Source organism: Euwallacea similis, chromosome 26 (genome assembly GCF_039881205.1).
Source record: "Euwallacea similis isolate ESF13 chromosome 26, ESF131.1, whole genome shotgun sequence".
NCBI classification, from domain to species: Eukaryota; Metazoa; Arthropoda; class Insecta; order Coleoptera; family Curculionidae; genus Euwallacea; species Euwallacea similis.
In genome coordinates, this window is record NC_089634.1 from 2,642,253 (window position 1) to 2,657,478 (window position 15,226).

Genomic DNA, 15,226 nt, shown 5'->3' on the forward strand with positions numbered 1-15,226 from the left:
GTTATACTTTATAAAGTCTCCTTGAAAGTTCCGTATAAACGCATGTATTTATTTATAACGAGGTACCGTTTAAAAGTAGCACATTTGTAACTCTTAATACGAAAAAATAAACATATAAATCTTTAGATTAATGAACAAATTTGGTGACCAGATATCAAATGAGCCGCCATCAGGTGGTCGAATAGCAAAAGAAATTTCTACGTCTTTAAACTTATAACTGTTGTTTTTTAAGAATTCAGTAGATCCTAGAATTACATTTAGTTTTCAGTTTCATTTATCAATACATAATCGAAATATTCACATAAAGGAATATTGTAATAGTGACCTATTGATATTGGGCATGCTAAAAGTTTTGAGTAAAAACTTTTAACAATTTAAAAAAAAAATATTTTATTAAAGGTTAAATGCACTTTATCACTTTATTGCATAAACCAAGAAAATAGTGTTCAAAATGTACTCTCTATTCAATATACAGATTGCGGTGACGATTAGTGTCTATATCTAATATATATTGTGACGTTTAATGTCTATGAACGCGCATCCACGTCGCGCATCCAGTACAATCTGTGGTGTAGCTGCGACTGGAACTGAATTTGACATGCCATGTCAATATCATCAATAACAGATATCGTCATACGTCTGAATTTTAGTGGGGAAATAAGTATTTTTGTTTATTTTCGATATGAAAATAAACGATGTTCTCTACACACAAATTTTTAATAGCGCAACTCAAAATGTATTGTATTATTTGGCGAGCCACAACACACACCCTTCGAAAGTTTTGGGTTTACTAAATTCAGTTCCCGTCGCAGCTGCACCACAAATCGTACCGGATAAGCGAAGTGGATGCGCTTTCATAGACATTAAACGTCACAATATATATAGATATAGACACTAATCGTTGCCGCAATCTGTATATATCGACATACACACAGGTACATTGGAAATACAATGGATTTAAAATAATGAGCAATCAGTTATGGCGAGCAAATTTGACAGTCCTTTGAGTCTTTATATTAAGAAAATTGTACTATACATTAAAAATTAAAAAAGAATTAGAATGTTACATACCCAATTAATATTTGTATTTTCCTTCTACCTTCTCTCGTTCCCCTGGTGTGCGGAAGAATAATTTTATAGGGGGTCCTTCATGACATTGGTTAAGGATGACTTTCTTATTTCCGACCTCCGTAAATCCTAGTAGGTGTCTTTCCTGAAATGCGGTCATCGGTATGTGGTCGTCATCTGGAGATATAATTATGATTTCTTTTGTTACTTTCAGGCTACCATAATATTCTTTTCCAAGGACCTCTACTCTCACATTGTTAAACTTTATTCTGTCGAAGCGATATTCTTGAATCTCAATCCACACTTTTAGAAAAACATTTATTTTATCTGAAAATTTAAAAAAAAACAACAGTTTTTTTTCTTTTTTACAATTTAGGGATGCATATCTTTTCCCATGTTGATTATAGCCCAACAAAAATTCACGTTGTTAATAGTGAAAAGGAGGGAAGACTTCGGACGACTGTTTAAATTGACAGTTGATTATTAATAGTAGATATCTGGTTTAGTCGTGTTTGCATATACCGATTGGGTGTCGGTACAATGTAGCGTGCAACTGAAGTTAACGGGGTCGTCTAACGTCCCGTTCTTGAGTGCACATGCTGAAGAGATAAGTATTCAAACCCGGCGAAGAAGCTAATCCTAGAGAATGATACACGCTCTTCCTATTCAACCACTTTATTTACACTGGACTAAGATATAAACTAATTGTCACAGCTTTGTATATCTAATACTAAGAGTAATGTTGGGTGTACTTTACTTCAAGAGAGCTCAGGGCGGAAAGAGGAAGTTTTAGGAGATTGTTTATTTTTTAAAGGCTAATGATCACTGTCAGGGTTATGTGTGCGTGCATTTACCGAGTGAGGTGTCAGTAATAGTGTAGCGTGCACCTGGAGTGACCGAGTTCGTACTGTATTATATTATAGTTCCCGGTGGACACGTAAGAAGAATCAATATTCAACCCGACAGAGAAACTGATCCAGTGGATTAAATAAGCACTTTTTCTCCTAAACCATTTTATTTTGCATATAATTAAGGTTTGCACTAATTATCACAGCTTGGTATCACTAATACTAAGGATGATGTTGTGATACTTTACTTTGAGAGAGTTCAGGGCAGAAGAGTCCTTTTTCGGAGGAAAGAGAGCTTTTTCGAGGGTTGTTTTTCCTTTTAAATGCTAACAACCCTTTTGATTCGTCCTCCGCTGTCACCCGTCAAGAGGCTTTTCTGACAGTTTCACTTGCCGATGCAGGTTCTTGGAGTAGGCGATTTCTCGAGTGGTGCACCATAACACTCCCCCCCCTAGATACGGAGTATCGAATTTACAATGTTTGTACAAGGGTATGAGCTAACCAGAACTTAATGAATATACTATCGGCCACAAAAGTGGTCGACCACGCTAAGGTTCAAAATCGCTTGACGCGGATTTCGAGAGAGGCCTTATCAGTTCACAAAAAATGACCCATTGACCCAACAGACACGTTGTGTTGAGCGAATAAATTTAGAATTTTACATCGAATATCAAGTTTGCCGAAATATTTTCAGGATGATAATTTCAAATAAATCAATTCGGCTAGTAATTTCCTACCTCTCACTTAACAATCAAGTGATTTCTATGTCGCAAAAGTTTTTTAGACAAAAGATGACATAAACGGCGTTTTTCGTAATGGGTACGTTAAAAGGGAAAATTTCAAGACACATTTTTTTCGGAAATATAGTGCGATCGAGAGAATATAAATAAATAACAAAATTAAAAATAAACAATTCTAATAGTGGGTTACTCCCCCATTGGCGTCGATGATGTTTTGTAGCCTCCGGCTCATTGAATCCACAAGGTTTTGACACAAGGGTGAACCTCTAACCGCATTCCAGATTTGGTTGCAATGTGCCACCAAATCTTCGGCAGTACTTTCATTATTATTGTGTCACCTTTGAACCATTAGGTCAAAGTGCATAACATTTTTGAGGTATAATAATTGCATTTTTTACTTGGTACTCCAAGACCGGCCTAGCTTATTGAGAGAAAAATACAGAATTATTTCTTCTAAACTAAAACATAAAAAAATTCTTTCGTGTAATTTCATCGTTGTAAAGGGGTTATTAAGAACTTTTAAAAATCGCCGAAACAAGCACAGGTCCGTATTTGAAAAACTCAAGTTGTTGTCATTATCTCAAAAGTTAAGGAACATTTAAAATTTTGAAATTTACTGGTTTGTAGACATAAGAAAACTATGAAATTCTTGTATCAAACGTTTTGATGAAAAACCTTTAGTTATCGATTCATTTAGAAAATTAAATTCGACCTAATTTTAGTTTTCTCACAGTAACTCAGAAACTAACAATCATTCGGCAACATTGTTTTCGGTTCTTAGAAGAGTATTAAATTTGGCACATTTCTTCCAATTTAACCGACCCTGTAACTCTTCCCGTTTATGAGATAGCAATAATAGCACATCGAATTTGGAACACCCTGTATAATACAGCCAACGTTTCACAGACTTTTCGCTCAACTCGAGATGAAATTTTTGCCAGAAGTAACAATATACACAAAAAAACGTCCCCAAATTTAAGCCAGTGATAAAGTTACCTTAATTGAAAAAAGACAATGTGATTACGTACCGTAATATTCAACTCACGACTAATTTCGGAAACATTGCACCCCTGTTCGTACAAAAGCACTGTATTATTTTTTACATCATTGGTTAGATTCGGAGCCATTGCAGTTGAACGATGAACTGAGAAAATACCAAAAAATAAAATTATCTTAATGAATTGGACCAGCAATACATATTTGTGTGGAAAATATTGATGTATACAGGGTATTTCAAATTCGACCCTCACCATTGGGATCTCGGAAACTAGAGGAGATACGAAGAAGTTTAAATGGGGGCAAAGTTGCGTAATCTAACGCTTGATCGAATACCATTTTCAAAATTTTAATTTTCCGAGTACTTCCGAAGATATCCGAGAAAAACTAAAAATTGGAGAATCCATTTTTATTTTTTTTTTAGTGTTATTTGACAAGGAAGATTAAATCCGTAAGCACATTTTCATTGCCACTTTTTCTCAGCTACACGATGACATATTCAGATTTACCATCCGACGTTTCGTCTTTCGGCTACCATTATCAACTTTATTTTTTCTTATGGGCGCCATATTGGATTTTTCGATAGAAAAATAGTGCGTTTCATTCTGATTTCATTGATATAAAACTTCTTATAATTTACTTTTTTAAAAGCCGAAATATTGAAATAAAAAGAAATATTACATAGTTGGCCTTAACTCCATCGAAAGACTTTCTTTTGTTCGCGTTATATGACAGAAGTCCTCAAACGAGATTAGAGCGTGCGCAGATTTGCAATGAAAATGAGCTTCAGAAGTGAAGAGAAACGAGATATGTTAAGACTTTATTACAAATTTGATAGGAACTGTACGAAAACAGCTCAAATGTATTTTGAGTTATATCCGGAAAGACAACAGCTGCATAAAACATTATTTAATACTTTGGATCAACATTTAGCTGAGTTTTGTACCTTTGAAAATCTTTTTCCATTTTGCGTCCATACTTCATTTTAGGTTTTTGGTCAGTTTGATGAGTTTGGTTCTTTCGAAATGTTGATTCTGACGTTTAGGTCGCTTTGAACTTGCATTTAAAAAAAACACTGTTTTCACGCTCAAAGTAAATCACCTATGTCAAGAAATATGATAAAAAAATAAAATAAACGATACAAAAATTAATAACGACTGAAGAATTTTTGTGTCCAACTGACTTGTGTGTCTCGCACCGCGAAAGTGTCCCTGACTTTCCAACACTTTTCGTTGTGTCTTGACCACTGCTACCCTTTCCCCCTTTTCTTTTCCTTTTCTTTATCACTGATTTAAATATGTTAGCTTACGTCTAGAAATAAACAAAAACATTTTCTGATCCTAACAAGAGTCGTCGAAAAGTTCCTTAAGTGTCGCCCGGTTGGACGTAGACATATACAGCTAAGATCATATAAATAGCACACTTATATGAAATTCAAACCTTTAAGAATTGAAGCAAAAAATCAGGAATTTTGTGTATGACATGTTCTTCTGATAAAGCCGAAAAAATAATCGTCTATTGATTTGCTCACGTTCACTTTCCTTCTTCTTTTAAGTCAACATTTACTTTTCTGCATTTGGCATTTAAATAGCACATTTATTTAAAATATTTCAAAAATAATTTCAATCTTGCTAAAATTTTAAAAATCAGTAAGTATATAAAATTTTCTTACATTTTAAGTAATAATCAAAACATTCCAGTAGGAAGGAAGCAGCATTGTGGACCTGAAAGGCGAAAGCTTATCATACAGCTTAAGAATGAGGGAAAGACTATTTCTCAAATAGCCTGAGATTTAAGATGTTCAAGAAAATTAATTTACAATGCAATTCGTTTGTATAATAATACGCAAAGCGTTAAAAATAAAGTTACGGCACCTAGAAAACGAAAAACTATCGAGCGAGAGGATAAAATGATCGTAAGACTTAGCAAAGCTAACCCTTTTTGAGTGTAAGCGAAATTAGGAGACAAATTCTTGAATATCATAGAATACAATTATCGGTAAAGTCAGTCGAACGAAGATTGAATGAGGCAAATGTTCGTGGTTGTCATGCAAGAAAAAAACCTCTTATCTCTCGCAGGAATAGGCTTCGCAGAATTAATTTTGCCAGAAATTATTTAATAGAACCCATCGATTTTTGGAAAAAATATCTATTTTCTAATGAAACTAAGATCAATCGTCTGGGAATGGATGGTAAAGATCATGTTCGTTGTCCTCCCAATCAAAGTTTTAATGAACGCTACACAATTAAGACTTTGAAGTTTTGAGGAGGATCTCTCATGATTTGGCGTGCTATGTCTTGAAAAGGTGTAGACCCGATTCATAGAATAGACGGAATTATGGATAGGTTTGTCTACAAAAACATCCTACAAACCATCATGGAACCCTACGCGGAGAAATTTATGCCAATTACTTTTAAATTTGTACAAGACAATGACCTCAAACATTCATCTAAATTGGTAAACAATTGGTTTAGGGATAACATGGTGGATGTCTTAGACTGGACTGCTCAGAGTCCAGACTTAAACCCCATAGAACATCTGTGGCAAAAGATTAAAAGTGATTTGAGTGGCAGAAATGCCAAAAATATGGATGAATTGTGGGAGTTCATTAAAGAAGGCTGGCAAGGAATTCCAGGAGTTTTGCTAAAGATTGGTGGAGTCAATGCCTACTAGATTGACAGCAGTCATCCAGCAAAATGGATATCCCACGAAATACTGAGTTTTGATTTAAAATTAGAAGTGTGCTATTTATTTGACTTTGAATTTTTTTATATTTTTAGTTGTAAATTTCTTCAATAAATATATTGGCAAATTTGTGTGATTTTTATTATCCTTTACTTTAATAATTATGTAAATATAGAAAATTATTAAATTGGATAGACTTATTAAAAATTAACTGGATTCTTAAAAATGTGCTATTTATACGACCTTAGCTGTACATTAAAATAATTAACATTAGACATAAATTATAGAGGGAATAAATAAAAATCTAAACCTAGACTTATATACAGGGTTATTCACGTCATGCTACACGGAATATTGCGGCTAAAATATTTAATATTTCGAATTTTTCTTTTTTGCGATGTGTAGAACTCATATAGAGGTACATTCTAAAATTATTTTCTTTTATACAGGGGATTGTAAATAAGTGAAAAATATCAAAATTATGTTTTTTTAAATGGAACACTCAATATATTAGTACCGTTTTAGATTCCTTGATAAAAATAAATGTACACTATTGGACAAATGTAGAGAAACATTCTGTTTCGGGTCATATTTTCGTAAAATTACAAGATTAAAAATTTTTTTTGGGACTCTAAAATACCTTTAACAAATATGTTTAGGATGCCTAGAAGCGAAATCTTTTATTTCTTTTTTCTTAGGACCCCTGGACAAAAACAATTTTTTAATGGGACACAAGTAGAGAAACTTCTAAAGAATTTTGTTTATAACAATGGGCATTCGTTTTTAAATAGCTGTAAACACTCTTTTCGTGCTGCAGTATTTCTAATATGGCTCGTGGTAAACATTAATCCGAAGATGTTCGCAAAAAAATCGTTAATGCTCATCAAAAAGGGTTTAAGCAAGTGAAAATTTCCAAGTTACTTAACATTCATAAATCGGTTATATCGAAAACAATTTCCAATTACAAACGTCGTAAAACATTAAAATCAATAAAAAAAAGTGGCCGTCCCAGGAAAACGACGAGAAGTCTTGATGCAATAATCAAAAGAATTGCTCAGAGCCACCCGCACAAGTCTGCAAAACAAATTTTAAGCGAACTAGGCGACGTCCAAGTAAGCTACAAAACCGTCCAAAGAAGGCTAAGGGAAATAGGATTATTTAGTCGCAAAGCTGCCAAAAAACCACTAATATCCGGAAAGAACCGAAAGGCTCGACTTGCTTTTGCCAATAGATACTTGCATTGGACTAGTGAAGATTGGAAAAAAGTGCTGTTTTCAGATGAAAGCAAGTTCAGCATTTTTGGTTCTGATGGTGTATCGTGGGTCCATCGTCCTCCAAGACAAAGATTTAATCCAAAGTACAGTAAACCTACAGTCAAACATGGCGGAGGATGTTGCATGGTATGGGGATGTTTCTCTTGGCATGGAATGGGTCCGTTGTACATCGTAGAGTGTATCATGGATAGGTTTGTGTACTTAGATATTTTAAAAAACACAATGCTACCATATGCTGAGGATCATCTACCTCTAACTTGGATATTTCTTCGAGACAATGATCCGAAGCATAAATCAAAACTAATTAAAGATTGGTTTGTGGAAGAAAAAGTTAAGGTAATGGATTTTCCTGCTCAAAGTCCTGACCTCAACCCGATAGAAAACTTATGGGAAGAATTAGAGAGACGGGTTCGCAGCTCTATGATATCCTCTAAGGCTGAATTAATTCGGGTGTTAGGACTCTCGACGTATTACTATATCATGGATTATGGTTATGTTATTTATTAGTTTAAATGTTCAAAGTGAGTTTAAGAAACTGATGTTACGCCCATGGACAACCCCAGCCATTGGGTAATACTGTTGGAATTCCCAGCGCTTAACACCCGTCTTCGGTTGAGGGAAGTTATTTTATGATTGGGATTTCCAGCACTATTCTTTGTCGGACTAACATTGCGAATTTAAATTAAAGGTACCGCCAAACGAATACAATGACTGGGCTCCAATAAAAGCCCAGCGATCGTGCCTCTAAGTGCTACGCTTTAACGCGACATGGTAGCCTAGAAGCCGCTAATGGGGCCTTATCGGAGGTACGTCTATGGATGTTACACCTCCGTATCAGTACTTAAGGAGGGTGCGAAACTGAAGAAGCTCTTTTTTCTCGCTACTTCATCACGGACTCGTACGCGCTAGATTCTCGTCAACATTCTTTAAATAACGCATTTCTCGTTATTGTATAGTTGCTAATGTTATCAATAAACCTTTGTTAAGTTAAGAAGGTTTAGTTTCTTTTATACGCGAAAACAGTGTCTCTGAGACTGCGAACTCAGGGTGGTCCTTCATAATCGATCAATCCAGTCCACGATCTACGTAGTTCACGGTTATCGTATCGAAAGGGGTGAGTCGAACCAATCGCGTACACGCGCCAAATTTGGACCAAACATCGGGTTCTACAAGAGTCTTGGAATTCCATTGGAAGAGACGTTATTTTGAAATTATTGGAGTCAATGCCGAAACGATGTCTAGAAGTCATAGCAAATAAAGGATTTTCAACTCATTACTAGTTTTAAAGAAATTACTGGACCAATTTTTAGAATATTTACTAATTTTTCGGGAGTTTCTTTACTTTTGTCCCGTCCTTTATTTTTATATTTGAATGTAATTTTTATTTTCAGATTGAAATTGATAATTTTTTGTACAAAATGTTTGTTATATTTGTATGTACTTATACGTGTATTATTTGCGAAATTCTGTATAATATAACAAAATAAACTTTGAAGTTTTTAAAGTTTCTCTACTTTTGTCCAATAGTGTAAGTCTGATTAAGGTTTACCTACTCTAAACCTTAAGGATTTTGAAATAATTGAGATTTTGTAAAAATGTAGTGCAAATTTAAAAACTTTGCTTTAAAGGAAGTTTAAACTGGAGTAAGCTGAAAATCACATCAAGCCTCAGATATGAGGCATATTTCATGCCATAGTCATGAAAATTTAGATATCTTATACAGTGTGTCCAAAAAATAAATTGAAAAATGTACTTACTGTGAAGGGTATCAACTTGCTTAATTTAAAAGGAACACCCTATATTTTATTACTCCAACTATCAGATTGAAATATTACCGATCGAAAACTATTATACTTTCCTATACTTAAATGTACAAGTTTTCCTTGAAAATTAAGATTTTTAAAGAAAGTAGAAAATCCTATTACTTTTTGTATCAGTTGCCACGATGATATCTAAAATATCAATATAAAGAGTCATATTTATGCATTCTTTTTTCGGATAATTCTTTATTTATGATATTTTCAATTATTATTTGCGTAACTTACAAGACCATTTTCATATTTAATCAAATCTCCGAAAAAAGAATGCACAAATATGATTCTTTATATTGACATTTTAGATGTCACCGTGGCAACTGATACAAAAAGTAATAGGATTTTCTACTTTCTTTAAAAATCTTAATTTTCAAGAAAAACTTGTACATTTAAGTATAGGAAAGTATAATAGTTTTCGATCGGTAATATTTCAATCTGATAGTTGGAGTAATAAAATATAGGGTGTTCCTTTTAAATTAAGCAAGTTAATACCCTTCAAAGTAAATACATTTTTCAATTTATTTTTTGGACACACTGTATAAGATATTTAAATTTTCATGACTATGGCATGAAATATGTCTCATGTCTGAGGTTTGATGTGAATTTCGGCTTATTTCAATTTAAACTTCCTTTAAAGCAAAGTTTTTAAATTTGCACTACATTTTTACAAAATCTCAATTATTTCAAAATCTTTAAGGTTTAGGGTAGGTAAACCTTAGTCAAACTTACATATATTTTTCTCAAGGAATCTAAAACGATACTAATATATTGAGTGTTCCATTAAAAAAAACCTAACTTTGATATTTTTCACTTATTTACAACCCCCTGTATAAAAGTAAAATAATTTTAGAATGTAACTTTATATAAGTTGTACACATTGCAAAAAAGAAAAATTCGACATATTAAATACTTTAGCTGCAATATTCCGTGTAGCATGACGTGAATAACCCTGTATATATAAATAAATTAGTCCAAACAAATAAATTGAACTGGTCATCGGTCGTCTCACCCCTTGCTTTTCTTATACTCGTAAATTAGGACGAGAACTGCTCACAACACTATACAAGGTGTTAGTGAAATAACTTTCGTAAATTTAATCAGTGATTAAGAACATCATTTTGAACAACAAAAGTTACTTACAACAGGGGTCGAAAACCTAATAGTTAAAAAAAAAATGTCAAAATTGGTAACCGAAAAGCTATGATAAGGTTTAAAATTTGAGTAAAATGTGGAAAAATGTACTTGACATATGTTGGTTGTTTGACATGTAACAAAAAAACTTAAAATTATTCAACAATAACATTGCAAAAAGCAATTGAAAAATTAATTAATAACTTAAGCGGTAAAAAAAACGTAAGCGGCAACGCCGCAGTGAACGTGACCGAAGAAGAGAAGTATGTTTTTGTTATGGTTGTATTTTATGGCAAAAAATGGGCAAAGACGCCTGGCGCCATGGACGACGTGTGGAGCCCATTAGAAACCATCGAGAAGGGACAAGACAAAAACCACCCTTATTTTTCAAATTTGTTATGGACTGTATGTCCTTTCATACTTTTAATATTTTAATATGATTTCGGTCTCGCTGAATGCATCTTCTGTCAGTACACACAACAGATCATCCGTAAAGTTAATTTGGGCGAGTTTTTAGTAATTTTATTCCGACGTATTAACATTACCTACGTGACAATGTATTCTGTACGCGAATATCATGACATGGTTTTGATCTATGGAGAAGCATTACAAAATTCTGAAGAAGCTAGGCACATTTATGGTAATCGTTATCCAGAAAGAAAACGTCCAGCTCGACAAGCATTTACACAAGTTTCCCAAATACTTCTGGATACAGATAGCGTTATTCCTACGTATAAAGGAGGAGGTCAACAGCGAGAAGTTAGTTCTGAAGCTGAAGAACAAATTTTAAACCTTGTTGAAAAGAGTTCAACAAGGAGTACCCGGAGTAGAGCATGAATCAAATATACAGGGTGTAACATAAGTGATGACTTTAATTTTAAGGAGTGATTCCTTGTCATATTTTAAGCAAAAATGTTCATATAAACATATGTCCTAACGTGCATCACTTTAGAGATACAGGGTGTTAAAGTTGAAAAAATAAATTGCGTTTTCTTTAATAGTTTTCGACCGCTTCGAAATAATTTCATGAAATTTCGTATACAGGGGTTTATTGGGATAAAAAATTCAAATTTATAGTCGATTTAGCTGTATTTTCTAGAGGGCGCCACCAGCAACGATTTCGACCCCCTGAAATCGTTGCAACTTTTTTGTGCTACCCTGTGTGCCATTTTGGAATAGAAAAATCGATTCTCTCATCTTTTCTGCTTAAAAAAGGTACACTTTATTGAAGTCGCTACGAGCAACGATTTATGAGAAAAATGCATTTAAAGTTGATGATGCATGCACATTTTCGGAGGGTCAAAATAGCTTTTCTGCCTTACCAAATTAAACAATAATTGTTACAATGCAATTTTTAATTATTAAAAATACAACTTTCTTGTCCTTTGACTTCTTTTTGCAACTCACTTAATTTTTGTGAAAATGAATAAAAGGTTTAGGACATCTAAGAAATTCTTATTGGTATTTTTAAGATTTAAAATGAAAACAAGTTTTTTTTGTGGAATAAAAAAAAATCCTGTGATAAGGAAATTCCGATAATTTTTCCCATTAAAATTTACAAGATACGGTCAGTTGAAAATCGTTTAATGTGCAGATAACTATGAATAACGTTGAATTAGCTGAAATACATTTCATTTATGGGCTTGCAGATGGAAATGCTGCAGAAGCCCGTCGAATTTACCAGGAACGATTTCCTAATAAACCAATTCCATCAGAAAGAACTTTCATAAGACTCCATGCCAGATTGTGCGAAACCGGATCTTTAAATGTTCACGCTGAACGTCTTGGTAGACCGAGGACAATAATGACACCACAACTAGAGCAAGCAATCCTGCAAGAAGTGGAAAACAATCCGTCAATTAGTACGCGAAGATTATCTCTACAGTTTAACATCAGTCACCAAAGTGTTTGGAGGGTTTTGCACGCAAATTTACTTTATCCATACCACATTCAAAGGGTACAACCACTGTTGCCAAGAGATTTTCCTGCACGATTAGATTATTGTCGATGGTTTCTTCAAAAAACTATGCAGAATCCCAACTTTTCGTGTGAAATTCTATTCACAGATGAGGCAAGTTTTTCACGAGATGCCATCAGAAACTTTCACAATAATCATTTTTGGGACTATGAAAATCCCCATGCCATTGAAGAAAGTGGATTTCAGCAACAGTTTTCGGTGAATATCTGGGCTGGAGTTCTTGGTGATCATCTTATCGGACCGCATTTTCTTCCTCCTCGACTAAATGGTGAAACTTACAGACAGTTTCTTGATGAAACATTACCTGGTTTGTTAGAAGATGTACCACTAGCAACAAGAAATACCATGTGGTTTATGCACGATGGTGCACCTGCTCATTTCAGTCTTGCTGCTCGCCAACATCTTAATGACATTTTTGCTCAGCGATGGATAGGTCGGGGAGGATCTCAGCCATGGCCAGCACGATCTCCAGACCTGAATCCTCTGGACTATTTCTTTTGGGGATATCTAAAATCGCTTGTTTATGCAACGGTAGTTGTAGATGAAAATGATTTAAGAAACAGAATTGTAAATTATTGTAATATCATACGCGACACTTCAGGAATTTTCGAACGAGTGCGACAGTCGATGAGAAGAAGACTAGATGCTTGTATTAACAGTCGCGGTTCTCATTTTGAGCATTTTATTTAAATAAAGCTATTTTGACCCTCCGAAAATGTGCATGCATCATCAACTTTAAATGCATTTTTCTCTTAAATCGTTGCTCGTAGCGACTTCAATAAAGTGTACCTTTTTTAAGCAGAAAAGATGAGAGAATCGATTTTTCTATTCCAAAATGGCACACAGGGTAGCACAAAAAAGTTGCAACGATTTCAGGGGGTCGAAATCGTTGCTGGTGGCGCCCTCTAGAAAATACAGCTAAATCGACTATAAATTTGAATTTTTTATCCCAATAAACCCCTGTATACGAAATTTCATGAAATTATTTCGAAGCAGTCGAAAACTATTAAAGAAAACGCAATTTATTTTTTCAAATTTAACACCCTGTATCTCTAAAGTGATGCACGTTAGGACATATGTTTATATGAACATTTTTGCTTAAAATATGACAAGGAATCACTCCTTAAAATTAAAGTCATTACTTATGTTACACCCTGTATATATAGCATGAACACAAATGCTGAACATTTCGAATATTTAATGTAGCAAAAACAATAATAAATGTTTGTTTTTGAGTGTGATGTGAATGGTGTAAAATGTGTAACCTAACATGTTATAATAATTAAAGATAACAACAATTTCAAGGTAAATGGCTTTTCAAAATATTAAAATAAGAATCGCATAATTTTTAAATTTCATGAATTTAGTGCATTTTGTTAATTATGTACTGCAAAACCTAGGCACAAAAAAAAACGTGTAAAAAAGCAAATTCACTTCTTGTGGCTACTTAAGTAGGTGTGGAAATGAAATAAATACGACGCGACGTTACCAATTCTCACAAAATGTTTTTTTTATTTTCCGGGGAAATGGTCATACTTACAATCTCTTTTCTAAGGAAATTTTTTGTTCAAAATGTTCTTCATCACTGGTTAAATTTACGAAAATTATTTCACTAACACCCTGTATATTAATTTTGAAAAGATGTAGCATCACTGCTAATATGAAGCCTGTGACGTGCATAGAGTTACGTGGTTTCAATTATAGTTTTGATATCATAGTTTGATATACTAGATGTGGAGAAATTAACTGTGATCATTTTGAAATTGTAATATTTCAAGTAATTATTAGATAACTTATCAGGCACCTTATCTTATCACTATATAAAGTGACAAAACTTGTTCTCACTGGTATTTTTACAATTTAGTGAGGAAAAACGTCGGGTTAGAGCCTTAAGTTAACTACAATGGTAAGTTGTTTTGATTTTGTAGACATATTAGGAGGCTATAAAAAACGACAATGCGTTGTAAAGAGTTTCAGGGATATCGTTTCTTCTTTCATATACAGTGTAACATTTAACTTGAGACATCGTAATATCTCGAATAATAAGCACTGTACAAAAAAAATGTTTATCATGAAAGTTTAATTATTCCGCGGGGAATATACACTGATGCTAAAATTAGTGCCCCTCTGCCCTTTCTTGTAGAAGGATGGGGTATGGGAGATAACTTTGATTTCTTAAGTGGCATCCCTTACTTTTTATTGCAGATTCGAATTTTACGGTAAAAAATACGTAGAATTTGTTTGGAACTTTTTTTTCTGTTGGAATTTTCCAGCATAAAAAGGTCGAAACCGTTGGGCCTCCAATTGTTGTTGCGCCCCAATAAAAAAGACATCTTCGACCCACCGTTACGTGTCGAATACAGGAGCTACATATATGTTCCGCCCATCTAGTTCTTTGCCGCTCGGGGTTGTAGCCAAGAATTGGAACCATACCGACCTCCAATAAACCTATCCGGAATTCCCCGTCATAAATATTGCACGAAGCGGCACCCAAATTAGAGGGTGGCGATGTTGGTGTAATTTAGAATAGGTTCTAAAGTAGCGTTTCTCCCACCGGTTCTTGCAGCCCTAAGAAGTGGGGAAGTCGGGCAGACTCCTCCAGGGCGAGAATTGGGAAGTAGTACTATCAAAGACCTCTAAGAGTGCAATTAGACTCTTGATTGAGGAAAGTATCTCAATCTCTCTCTCTCTC